Here is a 19687-nt window from a genome sequence, read left to right on the forward strand (position 1 = left end):
TCAAGGGTGCTCTGTACTAGGTGTAGACCCATCAAACTGACCCCAGTTCATCAGACACATGTAGTAGCTTTCATCAGCCCAGGCAGCTACGAGGTTGATGCTTTGACCTGACTCTGGTCTCCAGATGGTAGGCAACTAACTACAAACCTCCATTTAACAATTCTCATTATGCCCTGGTGCTACATCAGGGAAGGGAAACCTGTGACCCTCAAGATATTGCAAGACGAACACTCCCATCACCACTCTCCTGCTGCATGGGGGCGATGGAGTCCAACAAGATCTGGTGAGCCAGAGTTAATTTGGGGAGGATTTTATACACGTGCTTGTCAATCAAGGCTTAGAGACACAAAATACAGGAAAATCTGATATATCGCAGACCTCAGGGAACAGAAATACAGAAAATGACAGCTGGTCCACCTGGTGACAAAATGTCTTTGCCTCCAGGATCACCATAGAGGAGAGATTTTTACGCTGATGGTCCAAAGGTAAGATACCACCAGAGAGGCAGACATGAGCAGCCTGGTAGAGAATGCCCAGTTCACTCCATCAGTCTGTCTCCTCCTTCTGTCTCCTCTTGTCACTGTAAGGTCCACACACCCATTCCTGATGCCCATGACTAGGTCACTGCTAGCCATCTCCTGACTGCTGTTGTCTAAGTGGTGATGCAGCAGTCCTGGGGATATCAAATGTTCTCCTCCTAGATGATGATGGAGGGTTCTGGCTGTTGCAGGTCCTGTGGCACTAACCATGATGGGAAGGAGATAGCAAGATCTGTCAGAGGAAGAGGAACAAGAAGTTGGGTATGAGGAGAGCTTGACCAATGACTTAGGAGAGGGTTGCACAGGAGTGGAGGGGGGGTTGTCTGAGTCAGTCACCATTCTGCCCTCTGAGAGTGAGGTTTCCATGGTACCCAATATAAGGCCAGTGGCAAACCAGTAGGGCCAGCCAAACTGGAAGTGGAATGAGAGTTAGAGTGTTGGACTCAGGTCTCAAGGACATGTCTTTGTCTGCACTGGTGCAAACAGTGCAAAGAGACTTGGCCACTCACACACCCATAGGACTGGAAGCACATCCATCTGTCATGGATGCTTTAGTTGAGATTATTGAATTGCAGGGGGTTGGACTAGATGACCCTTGGGGTCCCTTCCAACTCAATGATCTCACTAGGGGTGAGAACCATGCAACTGACCGGTTCTCTTTAAAAGTGGAGCTGTAGGGGTAGGTCAGATGTTGGGCCAATGGCTTAGCTACTTCTTAGAGCTTGGTCAGTCTTATGAATCGTGTGTCCTATAACCATGCTCTGATTTCTTAAATGAAACCTTCAGGTTTCCTCGAGTCAAGAGTCATGAGTACTATGTCTAAGAGGTGGGCTCCCTCCCACCTCCCAGAATTAGCTGGAGGTCTGGGACGGGGGGAGGCAGAAGTGATCAGGTGCAGCATGCAAGAATAGGTATTATTATTATTATTATTATTATTATTATTATTATTATTATTATCATGCAACTGTAATACAACTCCATGCGTCATTGCACCAACAAGCAAAGATGCATGTATATCACTATCCTGAGCCCTTAAAAAAAATAAAATTGAGCAAGCTATAATATTGATGGAGTGTCAAACGCAACTGCTCAACACCTGGAAAGGCAGGATCGTGATTCCTCCACCACTTAAAGAGATGGTGTGTATCCACCCTAAATTTTGCTCAATGGGCTGAATTGATCTGCCTGTTTATTAAGGGCAAGGCAATGGAGGAAGGGGTCACTCTCTGATTTGTTGGTCTTTCTTGAGATCTAGAGAACACCCCATGGGCTCACAGCAAAGCTTTTAACTTGCTTCTCCCTTTGGCATGAGCCCAGAATTTTAAATTGCAACCCTGATGTAGCACATACAGCATAAACCACCGGAGAATATAACATAAATAGTTGCTGGACCGCCCTTGATTTAGGCAGGGTATAAATGACGATAGCTTTGCCTCGGAGAGAACTACAACCTATTCCTGAACATTAAAATGGTAGGCATATTTCAGAAGGCAACTGCAAATGTACATTGTATTGGCGTTATCTCTTGGCATTCAATGGCTTTCCCCTTAGTTCTTCTATTGCTTTATTGCAGGGAGCAACAACAATGATTACAGCCAGCATTTGTTCATGAATTTTTCCCTGTTGTGGACAAAAGCTGCTGTGCTAAGGCCGGTAACTAGAAGGCCTCTACACAGTGGGGTCGCAACGGGGTGGGGGGCAGTTCGCCCTGGGTGCCATGTCTGCAGGGGTGACAAGAAGTCACCCCACGGGGGCTCACGGGGGCACGAGCTGCCATCGCACCACCGTCGTCGCATGTGAAGGATCCTCCATTCGCGGCTGCAGCTGCGAGCAGAGGATCCCAGCGCCAGCGGCAAACCGTTAAGTGTAGCACATGTGCGGCATCACACGCATGCGCTGTATGTAGCGCCGCCGCACATGCGCTGTATAGCGGATCGTGGGCGCCACCGCTCCATCACCGTATGGATGGTGCCGGGATCCCTCCGTCGCTGCTACAGCCACGAATTGAGGATGTCAGCACCGTCCATACAGCACTGGAGCGGCACCGCCGGCAAACCGCTATGTACAACGCATGCGCAGCGTCACTACGTACAGCGCATGTGTCATATGTAGCGATTCCGCACATGCGCCCTATGTAGCAACGCCTTCCTTCGCCCCTGCCTCTACATTGCACTGTGGGCTGCCCCTTTCCTACAACCTCTGCTCAAGTAGGAAGCAAAAGTGGTGTGTATACTAGTAGTGACGAGAGGGACAAAGCTGCATTAAGACAGGATGCTAAAGTGGCAAATGCAATGTAAACAAGTGTAAAGTGGTGCATTTCAAGGCTGCTAGGAAAATTCCTAGGATTGCTTCCTTGGAGTAGACTGCTGAAAGCCTCGAAGGAAAGAGGAGTCAGGTACACAAGGTAGGCTCAACAGAGATTTATTAATCATTAAGACAGTGCTGAATGGTCAACCATGGTAAAAAAAAAGAAAAGAAAAGAAAAGACAAGAAAATAAAAAATAAAAATAAAAATAAAAGGTAAAGGACCCCTGGCTGGTTAAGTCCAGTCAAAGGCGACTATGGGGTGCAGCACTCACCTTGTTTCAGGCCCAGGGAGCCGGCGTTTGTCCTCAGACAGCTTTCCATGCCATGTGGCCAGCATGACTAAACCGCTTCTGGCACACAAAACACCACGATGGAAAGCAGAGTGCACGGAAATGCCGTTTACCTTCCCACCGCAGTGGTACCTATTTATCTACTTTCACTGGTGTGCTTTTGAAATGCTAGGTTGGCAGGAGCTGGGACAGAGCAACTATAGCTCACCCCGTAACAGGGATTTGAACCGCCAACCTTCTGATCGGCAAGCCCAAGAGGCTCAGTGGTTTAGACCACAGCGCTACCCACGTCCTTGTCAGCCATGAAGCTATTGCCACAAGCATGGCCTGACAATGGTACATGCCCTCCAGCTCTTCCTATATGCTCTTTTTCTGTCCTGTATCATTTATGCAACATTATTGCCTACAGCAATGTGTGAACAGCTCGTGGACACCCTACCTGGCCTCCCAATTGGACATCCCATAGTTGGAGTCGTTTTCCACTTAGAAACTCCATTTATCTTATCAAGGTGTCATCCTCAATCATTCCTTTCCAGCAGGTTTTCGGCTTGCACATTCCGTTACCCTTCCCTCCCAGACTTGTCTTTGGCAATTCTCCTTGTTTGTGTTAACCCTTATTATTACAATTCAATCTGTTTTCCTCTTACCTGGTCAGTTATTAATCTCCTGTTGCTGAGGGCAAGGTTCTGGCTGCTCACCTGCACTGCTTTGGACAAACATTTCTGACTCTAAGCATAGACAGCAACTTTGATTTTAAATACTTCTATAATATCCATATCATTATATACATGTCCTATACAGTCATACCTCGGGTTACAGACGCTTCAGGTTGCGAACGCTGTGGGTTGCGAACATGCATCCCACACGGATCACGTTCGCAACCCAAGCGTCCATTGTATATCCAATACACATCTTTGTAACAAAGGCAAAAAAATAAATCTTAATTTTACATACATGCTCATGGGGTCTCAACAGGCTGTGACTGAGCAGGAACAAGACTTAGGGATCATAGTGGATCGATCAGTGAAGATGTCAGCATAGTGAAACAGGCTAATACCAAGCTTGGGGTCATTAAGAAAGGAACTGATGATAAAAATGTCCATATCATAGTGCCGTTATATAAAACTATTGAGCGAGCACATCTGGAATCTGTGTACAGTTCTGGTTAAAAAGGTAAAGGTAAAGGTACCCCTGCCCATACAGGCCAGTCGTGTCCGACTCTGGGGTTGTGCGCCCATCTCGCTTAAGAGGCTGGGGGCCAGCGCTGTCCAGGTCACAGACACTTCCGGGTCACGTGGCCAGCGTGACAAGCTGCATCTGGTGAGCTAGCACAGCACACGGAAACGCCACAGTTCTGGTTGCTTCACCTCAAAAAGGAAATTGTTGCGTTGGGGAAGGTTCGGCGTTTGAGGTGGTCATTTTGTTTGCCATTGATGAAACTTCACCTTTCCCTCCCTACTATTTCTGATTGGAAAGAACCTCTCGCCACTTTCCGCAGGCCTTGGGAGTGACACAATGCAATGTGGCATGATATTGCCATTTGCTCCAAATGCATTCCAGGAGGTATGGTCAGCCTTAAGCTGAGGAGTGAGAATCTTAAGAAAGCAATGGAAAAAAGTAAACCCTTTGTCTAGCTCATAAAATGAGGTTAGGCAAGAAGCAATCCCACCCTGAGAATTTAAGAAAATTAATTTCCCCTGTTTTGGGGTGGGCGTGGGGGTCCATTTCACACTTGTCCAGCCTCAATTAATTTTTGTTGACTTTTTTCAGCTCAGATTTAATCTTATGCTTGTGATTGCTGGTTGATTTGAAGGTTCTGTTGATGGGATGGAAAAGCAAGCTGCAATGTGTTTTCATAAATACGTTAAATTCTGCCTTAGCTCCACTCCCCTCTTTCTTGCTGCTGGCCTGTTTCATACCTATTCTTTCTGGTTGCCATGGCAATGGGGTTTGCTCGCTTACAAGGCCAATAAACCTGCCATTACTTACCGATCTGTAATAGCGCTGACATGTTGTTCCAGGCTAGGCCTCTAGTTCCATGCCAGATGGACTAGCTCTGCCCGAGTCACTGCCCTCCAATTATTGACACCGCTATAAGGTCATTCAATCTGGGGTCTCTCTTTCCCGCTCAAGTTGCCTCAAATGTACTTGGAAAGTTCATAGCCAGCTGGGATTGTACAGGGCCTGAATGGATAGTGCTGCAACACTAGCCCTGCCTCTGTATTTGCTGAAGTGCCCAGAAAGACCCCCCCCCCCACAGCTGGAAATAAACAGAAGAGGTGGAATTCAACATCACACTATGGTTGAACATCCCACCATCACTAGCGTTGCCATTTGCCAGATGCTGTTTGCCAGATGTAACCAAGGCACCAGACAAACCCATTCTCATGTTGCTTCCTTCCAGACCTCTTGTGGAAGAGGCACATGAAGAAGGGCCTCAGGTGATGATCGCAGGGTCTGGGTTGGTTCACGTGGGGAAAAGCGGTCCTTGGGGCATTGTGGTCTTGAGTTGTTTAAGGATAAGGCATCACTGAGGATAAGACCATCAGTGGTTACTAGCTTTGATGGCTGTCAGGGACTGGCTGGATGAGGAAGAGTGGTGGGAGGTGCCTGCCCAGGAGCCCCCCAGGGAGGGCACAGAAGATGACAACTTAGATCCTGGATTCTGGTGGTGGGACACTGAAGACCAGTCTGCAGAAGGGATGAGTTGGGAGGTGCTAGAAGCAGGGGGGTTGAGTGATCAAGGAAGATCAGGAGAAAGAGGGCCTTCTAGGACAGGATTAGAAGCTGAGAGTCACAGAGTGAGTGCAGACGCAGACAAGGAGGAGTCAAATATTGCTCCTTCTACACAGCAGCAGCACAGTCCCAAGGCCTGCTGGCTCTCCTCCCCCCTCTGGCATCCTGTCTGAGGAGAGTCCTACGCTGGCCAGATGAGGAGCTCACCCACTTGATGCATCGTTCATCTGCTTGGGAGGGATCTAAAGTGGAAGACTAGAGGGGGAAGTGTGGAGCTAGTAGTCAGCTTCAGCAACATCTCAGCTGTCTTAAGACAGACCAGAGGACTCTACTGTGTTGTTATTTTCGGTTAATAACGAGTTAATTGTGTTTCATTCATCCCATGTATGTGCCTGCCCTGTGGTTGACCTGGCTTGCTTGTCAGCTCCTTGACAATGGCTATGTTCTACCTACACTGTCTTCATACCTCTCTTAATACCAGTCACTGGGAATTAGAGATGGACAGAGTGCAGTTTTGCTCATGTCCTGATTGCCGCTCGCTGGTATCTGGTTGGGCACTGTGAGAACAGGATGCTGGACTAGAAAGGCCATTGACCTGCTTCAACAGCCTCTTCTTATGTTCTTATTTAATCAGCCTACTCATGGGTAAATGTTTTGGTGCTATTAAGGAAAAACAAATGATCCGTGCTTTGGCTTATTAAGATGTTTTTTTGCCACCATGGTGGGTAGAGAGTGCCATCTGGGTTTTCTGGCTCAGACATCACAATGTCTTGTATCTGCCCACAAATATATTACAGGACCAAAACAGAAATCCATCTCTGTATGTAAATGCAGCTGATAAGTACAATGGCTCAAACTGCAAATTATTTTTGTGCAGAAGTCTCTCTTATGTTAAGTAAATTAAAAACTTCTCCCAAACAAAAGAGTTGCATTTTAAGGCACCTGATGTTGGTTCATAATAATAAAAAATAAAAAATAATCAAGCCAGATCGCTTTCTACAGCTGTTTTGAGATTAAATAAAATTGGTATGCCCCAACATGCACTCAACAAATCTGGCATCAGAAGTGACATTTAAATTATGCAAAGGATGAATTAGACAGAAGGTTCTAATGATAAACATTTTGCTTATTCAGTCTTAGTGGTGCAAATCCATGCCTATCCCACCTTTCAGTGTTTTAAAGATAAGATCTGCAAATTGGATTGGAAGGGAAATGTAGGAAATAAGTAAAAGGGAAGGAAAGAGAAATCATAGCTACTATGAGCTGCCTCTGATATTAGTCCTGCTCATAGCAGACCAACTAAAATGAGCAGCCATGAATATGGGTACTATCCTAAGGCTAAATCAGCTAGGATGAGTGGAGTTATGATCCACTGGATCTCCAGCTGAGCAAAGAGGTTCCTGGCTCTTAATCTATTATCATCAAGATATTATCTTATTTGAGGATGTTTTTCTCCTTCATAATGTGGAAAAACTATTACAGTGGTACCTCGGGTTACATACACTTCAGGTTACATACGCTTCAGGTTACACACTCCAGTAATCTAGAAATAGTGCTTCAGGTTAAGAACTTTGCTTCAGGATAAGAACAGAAATCGGGCTCCGGCAGCGTGGGTGCAGCAGGAGGCCCCATTAGCTAAAGTGGTGCTTCAGGTTAAGAACAGTTTCAGGTTAAGTATGGACCTCCGGAACGAATTAAGTACTTAACCCGAGGTACCACTGTATTCTTACACTTCGCCTTACCCTTTTTCTATTTGGAGTCATTTCTTTGCTTTTTGTGTACGCCACCCAAAACTGTCTGGTGTGATACACAAACCTATTAAGTGGAAGGACTCTCCACCGTTGTTTTCCTTTTTCACACATGCATGATAAGAAAGCCTGTCCTCCCTCAAGGAAGCAAATGTCAGATAGACCTTTTGAAATGACATTATATGCTGAGTCACCATCCCTGCCCAGGAGACTTAGTATTGCACCCCTTCCCTCGCACCCACCTACCCCCGTTGTCAAAATCGACATGCTGCTTTTATGTCCTGGTGGTCTTGTCTGCCTGGCATCTCATCAGAAAGCTTCCCGACAAATCTGCGGGGAGAATGGCATGACAATTAAGACACGGATTTCAAATGTACGCCGTCAGCCCGAGTGCTCTGCACAGAGGAACAGGCGACTTGTAAATGTCACAGCTCAAACCCAGACATTTATTAGTTTAAAGCTGACACACTTTCCCTTCCCAGCAAGTAGTGAGAAAATGTTTCCCCCCTCTCACTGGAGACATTTAAAACAGCAGTAGATTGGACAAAGTGCTATATATAAAAAAACAATTCACTCAGTAGATCTTCAAGAGGCCCATACAAAGGGATAAGCTGGATGAACACATCAGATTCCACAGTCCTTTTGACCATGATCTCCTGCTACACATGAGTAGCACATGAAGAAGATTCAGTAAATTCAGAACTCAGATGCTGTCCCTTCTGACTAAGAGCCTATGAAGAATTTGAGAAGCATCTTTTTTGCTGTGATAAATTCAGAGATCAAACCTGTTGGGTGTTCAGGAAGACATAGGACTTCCAACAGGAAACCAGTCCACTAATCCTTTCTACTTCCTTTTTAATAATGGAATAACCTTCCTCAGTCACTTTAGAGAAGTTTATTTCTGTTCACTAAGAGGAGCAAGTGGTTTATTTGGGGAAAAAGATCACAGAGGTCACATGTTCATGGTAACCCTACAGAAGTGGTGAAATCTCTCGGAGGTAGCCTGTCGATGCTGCAGATTTGCCTCTGACCATTCTGTGTGGGGTGTGGGAGAAAAGAATTGCACCAGAATCAGTGCTGGGAGCCTGCAAGAGTGGTGGTTTGTGTGTGTGTGTTGTGTAATATTGACACAATATTGTGTGTATTGACACAACAGCAGTGCATTAGTGATAGATTTATACTGTCTACGCATCAATATCCAATAATGTCATCTGAAGGGGCTATCTTCTACTATAACACAACAAATGTGGGACAGAAAACAACAACGCCTTTAACACTTGTGACATAAAAAGTTACAGGAAGTCTCACCTGGAAGTTATGATACATACACTGACTAGAAACAAAGCAGTACTGTATGTCCATCCTGAAACATTTGCAGATGTAAACAGTATTGAAAGTGGAATCATATATAACTTTCCTGATACTACCATGATCACAAATCATCATCAATGAACTTTACACAGTAGAAAGGGTGTCAGGAGGGCCTTACAATAATGGATTTTGACCAGTATAGCCTGCAATGATTGGGAACCAATGGACAGAATATATCTAAATTGGGTCTATTACATCTACCTCCCTATGACTATATTTCATCTGATCCATCCACTGTAATTATTAAGTTTGCAGATGATACTACCATAATGGGTCTAATTACAGGTGGAGATGAATCAGTGTACAGGGGGGAGGTTCAAAAAGTATCTACATGGTGCTTAGAGAATAACTTGCAACTAAATATTAGCAAGACACCTTTGAGATGGTGTTGGACTTTCGGAGGAAGAGAGGGGAACTAGCCCCGTTATATATCCGGGGAGGGGGGTTGCATGGAGAGAGTCTCTTTCTTTAAGTTGCTGGGAGTTTACCTTAGTGAAGACCTCACTTGGAAAAACAATATAACTCGGGTGGTTAGGAAGGCCCAACAGAGAATCCATTTTCTCAGGGTCTTGCGAAAGAACAATGTTAAACAACATTTGATGACCTCCTTCTACCTGTCCACAATAGAAAGTGTCCTCTCATATTGTAACACAGTGTGGTACGTTGGCTTGACAGACACAGACAGAGAGTCTTTACAGAGGGTGGTGAACACAGCACAAGATATCATGGGCTGTCCCTTGAGTCCGCTGGATGACATCGCATGGGATCAGTGCCTTAGGAGAGTGAGAAAACTTCTCAGGGATGATTCACACCCCGGCCAGCACCTCTTTAATCTTCTACCCTCGGGCAGGAGATATAGAAGTATAATCAGTCGTACCACCAGGCTAAAAAACAGTTTCTATCCGTGGGCTGTTAGGCTGCTGGGTGGAAAATAATGTAGTGCAACTGACTTTCGGGGTTGGTGTGTTGTGCGACAAGCACACAGAGTGCAATGAGACTGAGTTTTTGTGGGGAGGGGAGGTAGACTCAGTTAATTTCATTGTACACAGGTTGTACATTGACAATAAAGGAAATTTAAAAAAATAAAGCATCAGAAGGAATATACACACATATTTCATATACATACACTAGGGTGTCAACTCCCTCCACCCCTTTGCCAATCAGCAGGTGCATGAACTGCAGCATGACAACAGCCTTACATTTTAATTTATATAGGAAGATACACACAGACACACAGACACACACACCACAAAGTAGGAGAGCTCTGAATGGTGAATGTGGTCATTTGCTTTTTTGATTCCACTTGTGATTACTACTGAGCCTTATAGCTCTGGATTTTCATTTTATTGGCAGCTGAGACTGTGGAGTTGTAACAAGACTGCAACTGGTGACATGGATCTGAGGAGATTAAATTGTGCTGCCATTGAGAAAATTCTTACATCAAGGAATAAAAGGAATGTGTAGCACTGGGTAGCTGTTGATAGCTTCTCGCTGAGTGTCTGTGCTGGTAAGGCTGTGTGTGATGGAACCGTGAAAATCCCTATATCTGGATCCCACACTCATTTTCTCTTTCTGATCGGCACTTCAGATAGATGAGGGCCATGTGGCACATTAATAAATGCAAATATGTGTTGCAACGTTCTGATGGTTGCTTTTCGTAAAGAAAGTGACTTCCAGAGGGGAGATTTTGAGTGACATGGTGTGTTTGTGTGTGTGTGTGTGTGTGTGTGTGTACTAGTCCTTTTTAGCTCCAAATTTTCCTGCTGCAGAGTTCCAAATGTGTATTTGTGATGCCCTTTTGAAGTTGCATCTCTTTCAAAAAGCACTCGCTAGGGCTTCATTGCATGGCTGAGACTGCAGTAAGAAGTTCACCTGAGGATTTGGACTCAGTTTAGCAAGGCATGTTTTGGCCACATATTGCGGTCAGGAGTCTGTAGGCTGATTTGTGGTACACATCCAGATGTGTAAATGGTTCACTCTTGCAGCAGGAGATTAGACTTAAGGTGGCTTTCTGGCTAGCCAGCTCAATGCCTATAGGTCTATCCATCAAACCATCTCTCTGACCTGCGTTAAATCCCTCCTCAAACCCATTTATTTTACAAAGGGCAAGCTTTAACACTGGAGGCTTAAAATGATTTAATGGTTATTCTTTCCCTCTGGGGAACTCTGGGAGTTGAGGCATTGTACTGACATACAGGGTTCTCTTAAAGGAAATCCTGAAAGCCCTCAGCAAACTACAATGCTAGATCAATGACCATTATACGTAGGCATAAAATTGATGTACATTTGTTGAGTGGATATTCACAAAATCCCTGTGTTAGCCCAGTGTTAGCCCATTCTCTCTTCTTTTACCTTATCTTTGGAATACCTGCAGATGTATTATTTGCTACAGCAGGGGTCACCAACATTTATTGGCCAGGGAGCACATCTGGAATTTTGAGGAAGTGCCATGGCCACCTGTCACAAAATGGCTGCCGTGGAGGATGTGGCATAACATAAAATGGCTGCCATGGAAATGTGACATAAATGATTGTGAGGGGGCATGGCATAATACAAAATGTCTGCCAAATCTGAAAGAACAGAAAAAGGCGCTTACATCACAGTAAAACCCGAAGGAGCGTCTCCACCCCCATCATTCTGCCCGGGCACTGAGGTCCAGCTCCGACGTTGTTCCCTCACTGCGAGAAGTGAGGTTGCAGGGAACGAGGCAGAGGGCCTTCTCGGTAGTGACGCCCACCCTGTGGAACGTCCTCCCATCATATGTCAAGGAAATAAACAACTATCTGACTTTTAGAAGACATCTGAAGGCAGCCCTGTTTAGGGAAGTTTTTAATGTTTGAAGTTTTATTCTGTTTTTAATGTTCTGTTGAAAGCCGCCCAGAGTGGCTGGGAAAACCAGGCCAGATGGATGGGGTATAAATGATAACAACAACTTCTTCTTCTTCTTCTTCTTCTTCTTCTTCTTCTTCTTCTTCTTCTCACTTTGAACTTTTCATTTGTTCAGTCTTGGAATCCAGTGAAATAAGGGAGTGGGTGGAACCGATCAGAAAGAGCAAACAGTCTCTTATATGCTGTGGATTTTTGAGGGGATATTTACATTTGTGGGTGCAACAGAATGTCCTGAAAGGCAGAATGATTTCTGCAGGTGCCAGGTTGGCAACCCCTATCCCTCATGGATGCTACTGATAAAACAACTCGTTAGATGCACATGGTGGTTGATCATCATGTGGTGAAAGCTGCTAAGTATGATAGAGTATGTGGCAGAATTGTGACAGGGATACCATATTAGATAGTATCTCAGTGGTGGTTGTTAACACCTACTTAGAACAGTAATGGTGAAGTAACTCTCCATTGCAAGACATTGCTGATCTTTCCCCTTAAATATATACATGTTGAACTTTGGAAGAGGGAGGTTAAGAAATCTCCAAGTCAACAATATCTCCGGCATGCCTTGCAGAAAGAAGAATGGTAGCAATGGTAGTAAATTGAAGGGGTAGGACAATGTAAGAATAGGTTATTGGACAATTCTCTTGACCATTATATGAACCCATAAATTCCATTTACCCATGAAATAACTATTGCCTTCATACTGACATCGTTCCTATAAGAAACATTTTGTCTTATAGAGACAATTGCATCCTGCTTTTTCATTAAGATGCCTTGCATTTCATTGTATGAATAGCTCAGAAAAAATATTCTATAAGATGGGCATTTCACAGTAAATAAATTGCACTGATACAACACTATAAAAAGCAATGCTCAGTGGTTTCTCTAGGTCAACCTCTGTTCTAGAGTTCTGTGCTTAGCTTTTAAACATGCATTTATGAACAATAAAGGTTACTTTTTGTTAAATGAAATAACACCAACAAAATGCTATGTGTTTTCTGAATAGGAGAGTCAACTAACCGGCTCTTCTGTTTTATGCCTCTTTTGAAGGCCTAGTCAAAAATTACATGGTAATTGCCGTGCCTAGCCCTGGTCTATCAAAGAGGAAGAGCACTATGCCCTGAAACGTGAGCCCTGTTTCAACATTAGTTGTGTGTAGGGCAACTTTATGTTGACTAATGAGTGGGGCCCTACTCCTGACTTCAGTGCCCGGATTTTGCAATGCTAAATACCTCTGACCCGAATTTTGCAATGCAGTTCTCCATTCAAGTAATGTGTATAAAAATGCACGTTAGTGAAAATAGCATGCAAAAGTGCATTCTAACAAATGCAATTACTTTGGGGGGAAAATCTAGATTTTTAAAAAATCGCAAAATGATGTGGGAATCTGTAGAACTTCTTCCTTCCTGCTTTTCTTCCCCTCTCCCCTTCATCCATCCACCATCAATTAACTCTCTTCCATTCATTCTCTCTCTTCCTCTATAGGGCTGAGGGCTACACTGATAGTCCTGGGCCACAAGTAGTGTGCATGGCCCTGGCACTGAAATTTGTGTGTGCCTGGCCATTTCATGGGGAATTTTTTGGGTGCTCGGGCACCCAGGGTCCCAGGGATTTGGCACCTATGGCCATGGGTCTCCCACCTGCTTTTTAAATACATTTTGAACATTTCCATGCTTGGAATTTAAGATGTACCTGAGAGGGCCTTGTTGTTTCGGTACTGAGCAAAGCCTGATGCGCTTTGGCTTCAGACAGGGCCTTCTCTGTGGTGGCAGCTCAATCATGGAGCACTATCCTGCATAAGGTGTGCCTGGTGCCAACTTTGTTCAGCTTTTGGTGCCAGTTGAAAACCTATACCTTTCTCCAAATGAGTGATGTAAAAGGTAAAGGGACCCTGACCATTAGGTCCAGTCGTGACCGACTCTGGGGTTGTGGCACTCATCTTGCTTTATTGGCTGAGGGAGCCGGCGTTTGTCCGCAGACAGCTTCCAGGTCATGTGGCCAGCATGACTAAGCCACTTCTGGCGAACCAGAGCAGTGCACGGAAACGCCGTTTACCTTCCCGCTGGAGCGATACCTATTTATCTACTTGCACTTTGACGTGCTTTCGAACTGCTAGGTTGGCAGGAGCAGGGATTGAGCAATGGGAGCTCACCCCATCGCGGGGATTCGAACCACCAACCTTCTGATCAGCAAGTCCTAGGCTCTGTGGTTTAACCCACAGTGCCACCCACGTCCCTTAATGAGTGATTAACTCTACTACATTTATAAAGGCAACTTATACACATCTACATCAATGAGTGATGTAGATGTGTATAAATTGCCTTTATAAATGTAGTAGAGTTAATTGATTTATACAGCTCAGCCATTGTGCCCCCTATTACATGAATTTTACCTCAGAATACCTGTACAAATGCAGGACTGAAGTATCTGTGAACACCCCTTATATGATTTAGGTGTGAGACTGTTTTGTTTTTTAAGTGATTTATTTATATTTTATGCGTTCATATTATTTTTATTTTAACGCCACCTGCCTTGAGATTACCTGTGATGAAGAGGAGGATATGATTTTTTAAATAAATAAATGAATGCCAGTACCCTTCATAAAATATGTAAGGGTCGCACATGCATTTTAGACCACGTAGCAAACGCTACGGTTTTCAACAGCGGAGAAACCGCTGTAGGCCACCCCCCTTCAGAGATGATTAATTTCATTTTGCCATCTGAATACGACTGCCGAAAACTACTATAGACTTTGGGATCCTTCATTTCATGCACAGTAGGGGGTTCCATCACATTGCAGTGAAACCTGACGTGGTATTCCTTGTATTATGAAAATATATATCCTAATCGTTCTGGGGGCCCAGCATCTGAGGAAACAGATTTACAAAATTAATGTTAGGCAATGTATGCAATAAGGCATTTTCTCTCCTATAAAGGACAGCGATCTCTGCTTTTATGCCTCCGGGGTCCACTTTAATAAACACTGAATACCAGCCAGGCATTTTCTTAAGTTTTGTTGTCAATAAATACCATCTGTGCACGAAGCACACACAATTCAGGAGAGATGCTGATCATAAGTAAGATCCAGCGCATTATTCTGCTGGCGCTCCAACTTGTTTGGCCTTCAAAGGGATAATGAATTTTTTATATACTGCTTGAAGAATTATATTAGCACTTTGTTTAGGCTTAATAGAAATACTAGATTCTCTCCATCTGAATGGAAAATCATTGTCTAAGGAAATGAACACAGTGAGGTCACGTCTTTCACTTCTTTTGAAGGGTTGCAAAAAAAATGCAGTGAAAATGAAGGGGAAAATGACTCGCTTTAATGTCTCCCAATTGTCCCATTTCTCCTTGATTTCTTTGTATCTGGGCAATCTTTTCATTTGAGATTGACGTATCAGAAAGAGAGGGGTGGGGGGTGGGGAACTCCTGGAAAGGCAAAGCTTGAATATTGATATATCATTCACATGTACTCTCCTGCTCTTACAGTCTTTACACATTCACAGTCGTTCTACTACAGTGATTCCCAAACTGTGGGGTGGAGCACAGAAGCTTGCCTCTCTAGAAGAACTGAGATGAGTCATGAAAAATTAAGCCACCATCCACCACTCTTAAATGGGACCTCCTAGGCAGCCTCCTGGGCTATAGCTCCCCATTAATTCTGGCCACGGGAATTATACTTCAATGACACCGGGAGGACAACCAATTTGAGGAAGGTTGAGCCAAACTCCTTGGGGATTTTTACCCTAGGGTAAAAAAGAAAAGAAAAGAAGGATAGGTAACTGTTATGTTCTGAAGTTCTCACCCTGGGCCAGCAGGGGGATACTGTAGATAGTTATGCAAATGAAGGATCGAAAGTGAGGTTCAGTGATTGGATAGTTTGTATGCAAATGAAGGATCGAAAGTGACGTTCAGTGATTGGATAGTTTTAGAAAGTTGCTACAGTTACGTTGTTCTGGAGCTCTTTATAAGCAGGCTGACTGAGCTCTTCAGTTCTGTTCTGGCTTCTGAATAAACAAGAGTTGTTTGAAGAATCGCTGTGTCGTCTGATATGTTCACCCACAACTTATGGTGTAGAGAAAGCAGACAGAGTTTTTTCTCCATTTCCATTAGAACTCCAGCGCTTCCCTCCTGTTGGAGCAAATTCTCTTTGGGGATTCATTGTGGACGCTCAAACCATATTCCCAAGTCAGATGTCTATTTAGTAATGCATTCAGTGGCAGAGGAAGGGGGTGTGGGGTGTGTGGTGCGCCCCAGATGTCATCACTGGGTGTGTGTGACAAAATAAGTTTTTCAAAAATGGGCTCTGTGGTGTTTGCCCATTCATTTGAAAATGTCTGTACAGGGGAAGATAAAGAGTTAATAGGTAGACCAATAGAAAAGCCAGAGGCGGAGCCTACCTGTTTATAAAAGGGCTTAGCCCGAGGTTGGTTTTGGTTAGTTGGTTGGTTGGTTGGTTGGGAAAAGGCAGTTGGGAAAGCAGTTGGCAGACAGTTGGAATTAGAGAGACAGTTAATGCAGTTGGTTCTTGTGTGAGGGGAGGTAGAAGAGTTAGAGACAGGATAAAAATAAGACTAAGACGGTAAAGAGTAACAATGTTTTGAATGCAGTTTAAGTTTATTTGTGTCTGCACTAAACTACACTCTTCTTTGTTAACTTAAGAACCTGACTGAGACTAAGTGACTTACCAGGGAGGACCTGGTTGGTGGCAGGGGATTAGTGGTGTACGGGTCAATAGTCTGTGAGACGACCAGGGGCTCCATACAAACGCCACAGGCTCACAAAACTTTTTAGGAGTGACATGGTGGCTTAAGCGCCTGCAGTTCCGTGCTGCCTGAAATGGCAGCGTGGGACTTAACGTCTGCCTACTGTCTCTCCCTCAGCTGCCCTACAGCGGAGTGGGAGGCGGCAGAGAGGCTCCAAGCATTGGAGAGGCTCACCCCGACCCCATGGGTGGATTGCCCCGACCACATGGGCAGCTCGCCCTGCCCCCATGGACGCGGATCACCCTGCCCCTGGCTGCAGGACACGCCCCTGCACCAGGCACCCGAGCAGCTAGCTATGCAGCTGAATGCATCACAGAACAGAGACCAAAAGAGTCTGTGAGAGTGTTATATTAATGCACACTGTCTATAGGAAAAATACATCATCTTGGCTGTTTATCCTCTAGCCCAGGGGTCGGCAAAGTTTTTGTGGCTTGAGCCGGTTCATGGTCCCGCAGATGCCGCGGTGGGCTGGAGTGCGCACACATGCACAAACGCTATTTCTGGCTCTCCTTCCAGCGCGGAGGAGGCGTGAACAGCTTCCCATTGGTCGCAGGAGCTTCCTGCAGCCAATGGGAAGCCGGCCAGCATCGCGGAAGGCAGTCCCTACTCTGCTCTGCGCCGGTTTAGCGTGGCGCATGGGAGCCGACCGAGCAGGCGATGGGGGTCCATGGACCGGTTAAACGACCCCCACTTGTGGCCCATGGGCCTTAGGTTGCCAACCCCTGCTCTAGCCAGCCACCTGCTGCCATTTCTCCATCTCTTCATCCTACCACAATTCTTGAAAACACTTAAAGGGGTTGTTGTTGTTGTTGTTGTTGCTGTACATGCATCTTATTTGGAGTTGTTTTGTAGCTTTCTTAGACTTTACCGATTGGTGGGCTCTGCATTGCTCCCGGACGGGAGGAAGGAAGTCAAATGACACCGAGGGTTGGTTCAGAGAAAGAGTTCTTTATTTCTGCTCTCTGGAGCAGCAGAAAGGCACTTGTGTGGTCAGTCCACAGCAAGTCCAAAGAAATGAGAGATTTCGTGCAGTATATATATCCTCCAGGCACCCTCTCCCCCCTTCCCCAGGAATCCAGCCACATCAGCTTGTACACGCAGGTTGATATCACAGATGTTCCTGCTCCGGTACTCTTAACCATAAAAGGGTTTTCCTTCCTGTACTTCTGACCATAAATGGGTATTCCTGTTCCTATACTCTTATCTTGGAGCAAGAGGTCACCAACTCCAAGAACACACTCTGGCGCTGTTCCCGGACTAGGTCTGTGCGTCAGAGTGTGGTAAGATAAGACCCAGACATGTCATCCCTATTCCACTGGAACAGCCAAGGTCATCCATTGCCGTGACTGATAAAGGAGAGAGCTTTGTTTATACAGCTGTGTTCTTGTTATGCATTTGCTCAACAGCTCAAGTTAATGCATTTTAGAAATGCTCCTTTGGAGAAAGAAGAAAAGGGGGGTTTTGGGTCCCGTTTCAAACTGCCTGCACAGAAACCCATTCCTTCAGTTTTTCACTCTAGCGGGCAGCGTTAGGACCCTCCTAACCTGGTTCTTACCCATTTCGATGTCAGGCCACACTCTTGCGTACATGACACTGGCCTTACTGATAAGGGTTCTGCAGAAGTTCTACCTCACTCGCTTTCACTGCTATCACTAATGCCACCCATTCACTGGTTCTGTTCCTTTGCCCCTCCCCATTTCACACTGCTGCCTAGAGGGAGAAGGTGAACTGGGCATCGTTCCTTTTCTTTGCTTCTCTAGATGCCTTTAGAAGTTGATGGATAACATTTGTCTGGCTGGCTCTACAGAAAACCTCAGTGTTCATAGGTTGCGCTCTATTTTTAATACCAGTTGTTGGGGGGAGGGGTGACATTGGGAGAAGGAAATTGCTTCCCAGAAATATCTGGTTGGTCGATGTCTAAAACAGGAGGCTGGAATATGTGGACCGTTAGTCTGATCTAATGGCGCTCTTGTTTTTGTTTTTTTAAATTTTTATTTTATTTTCAATGCAAGATTACAACAAAAATTACAAACATTGAATCCAAAATAAAACAATACAAACAAGAAAAAAGTAAAACACAAGAGAAAAAAACAAACATAAACAAAAAACAAAAAACAAAAACACACATCTACAAATAAAACCATATCATCATTCTAATCATTATGTACATATACACATACTGACTTCTTTCCTTTGTTCTAAGGCCTTGAAATTTTTACTCTTTCTAAATTGTTGTGTCTAATGTAGATTACCTCTATCTTTACACTTTTTGCACTATTTTTCTCTTTCTTTAACCCTGCAAAGCTTCATTCGACTAATGGTGCTCTTGTTATGGTCTTAGCTTATATTGTAACTTTTTGGAGGTAATTGTGTATATATAATACAGCATGAAAACAGGAGTTGGAGTCTTGCCACATAAAGGCAGCATAAAACCTCATGTTTGTTTCTGATTATGATTATTCTCCTAGGGGTAGATCAATGCTTGTGGCACCCCCTTCCCCCCACCCAACCATCCTGCTTTTCACTATATTAGACATCAGCTAGAAATTTATTGTATTATAATGCTTTTCAACATCTGCAGTTCAGCTCATTACTCCAAAAGCATGAATACATTCAGTGTAATAAGGAGCCTAAATCAGATACTTATCTTTTTATTTTCATTGTGCAACTATTCTTATCACTAGGCACCCCAGATGTCTTCATACTTGGGGCTCCGAGCACATTCAGAGTTTACACACTGAAGAAATGTTTCTATCCCAGCCTGCCTTTGACACCTCAATGTCTTCCATAAGCACTGCATCAGGAAGATTTGGGGCATCACATGACAGGACAGTCTCAGAAAAAGATGTGTTCTCCCAAGTTTACATGTTCCTATGATAGGGTTGCCATACATCCAGAATTTCCCAGACATATCCGGAATACTGCAGTCGGCAGCAGTGTCCGGGCAGGAATCCTCAAAATATCTGGGCAAATCTGGTTGTAAGGCAAGCCATGCCAGCAGACCTCTTCCATCCCTAGTAGTATTTAACGGATCGTGGACA

At 44.6% G+C, this 19687-nt stretch overlaps 1 long non-coding RNA gene across 1 annotated transcript; it reads right to left on the bottom strand.

Moving 5' to 3' along the window:
- Positions 1-294: 294 nt before the first annotated feature.
- LOC310678503 lies at positions 295-16559 on the bottom strand. The gene is made up of 3 exons (XR_014511785.1): positions 16281-16559; positions 7867-7950; positions 295-771 (listed from the first exon to the last, which is right to left on the bottom strand). It is a non-coding gene; the product is annotated as an uncharacterized lncRNA (long non-coding RNA).
- Between the last annotated feature and the right edge of the window lie 3128 nt (positions 16560-19687).

This window comes from Podarcis tiliguerta, assembly GCF_965153285.1.
Source record: "Podarcis tiliguerta genome assembly, chromosome: 5".
Classification (NCBI taxonomy): domain Eukaryota; kingdom Metazoa; phylum Chordata; class Lepidosauria; order Squamata; family Lacertidae; genus Podarcis; species Podarcis tiliguerta.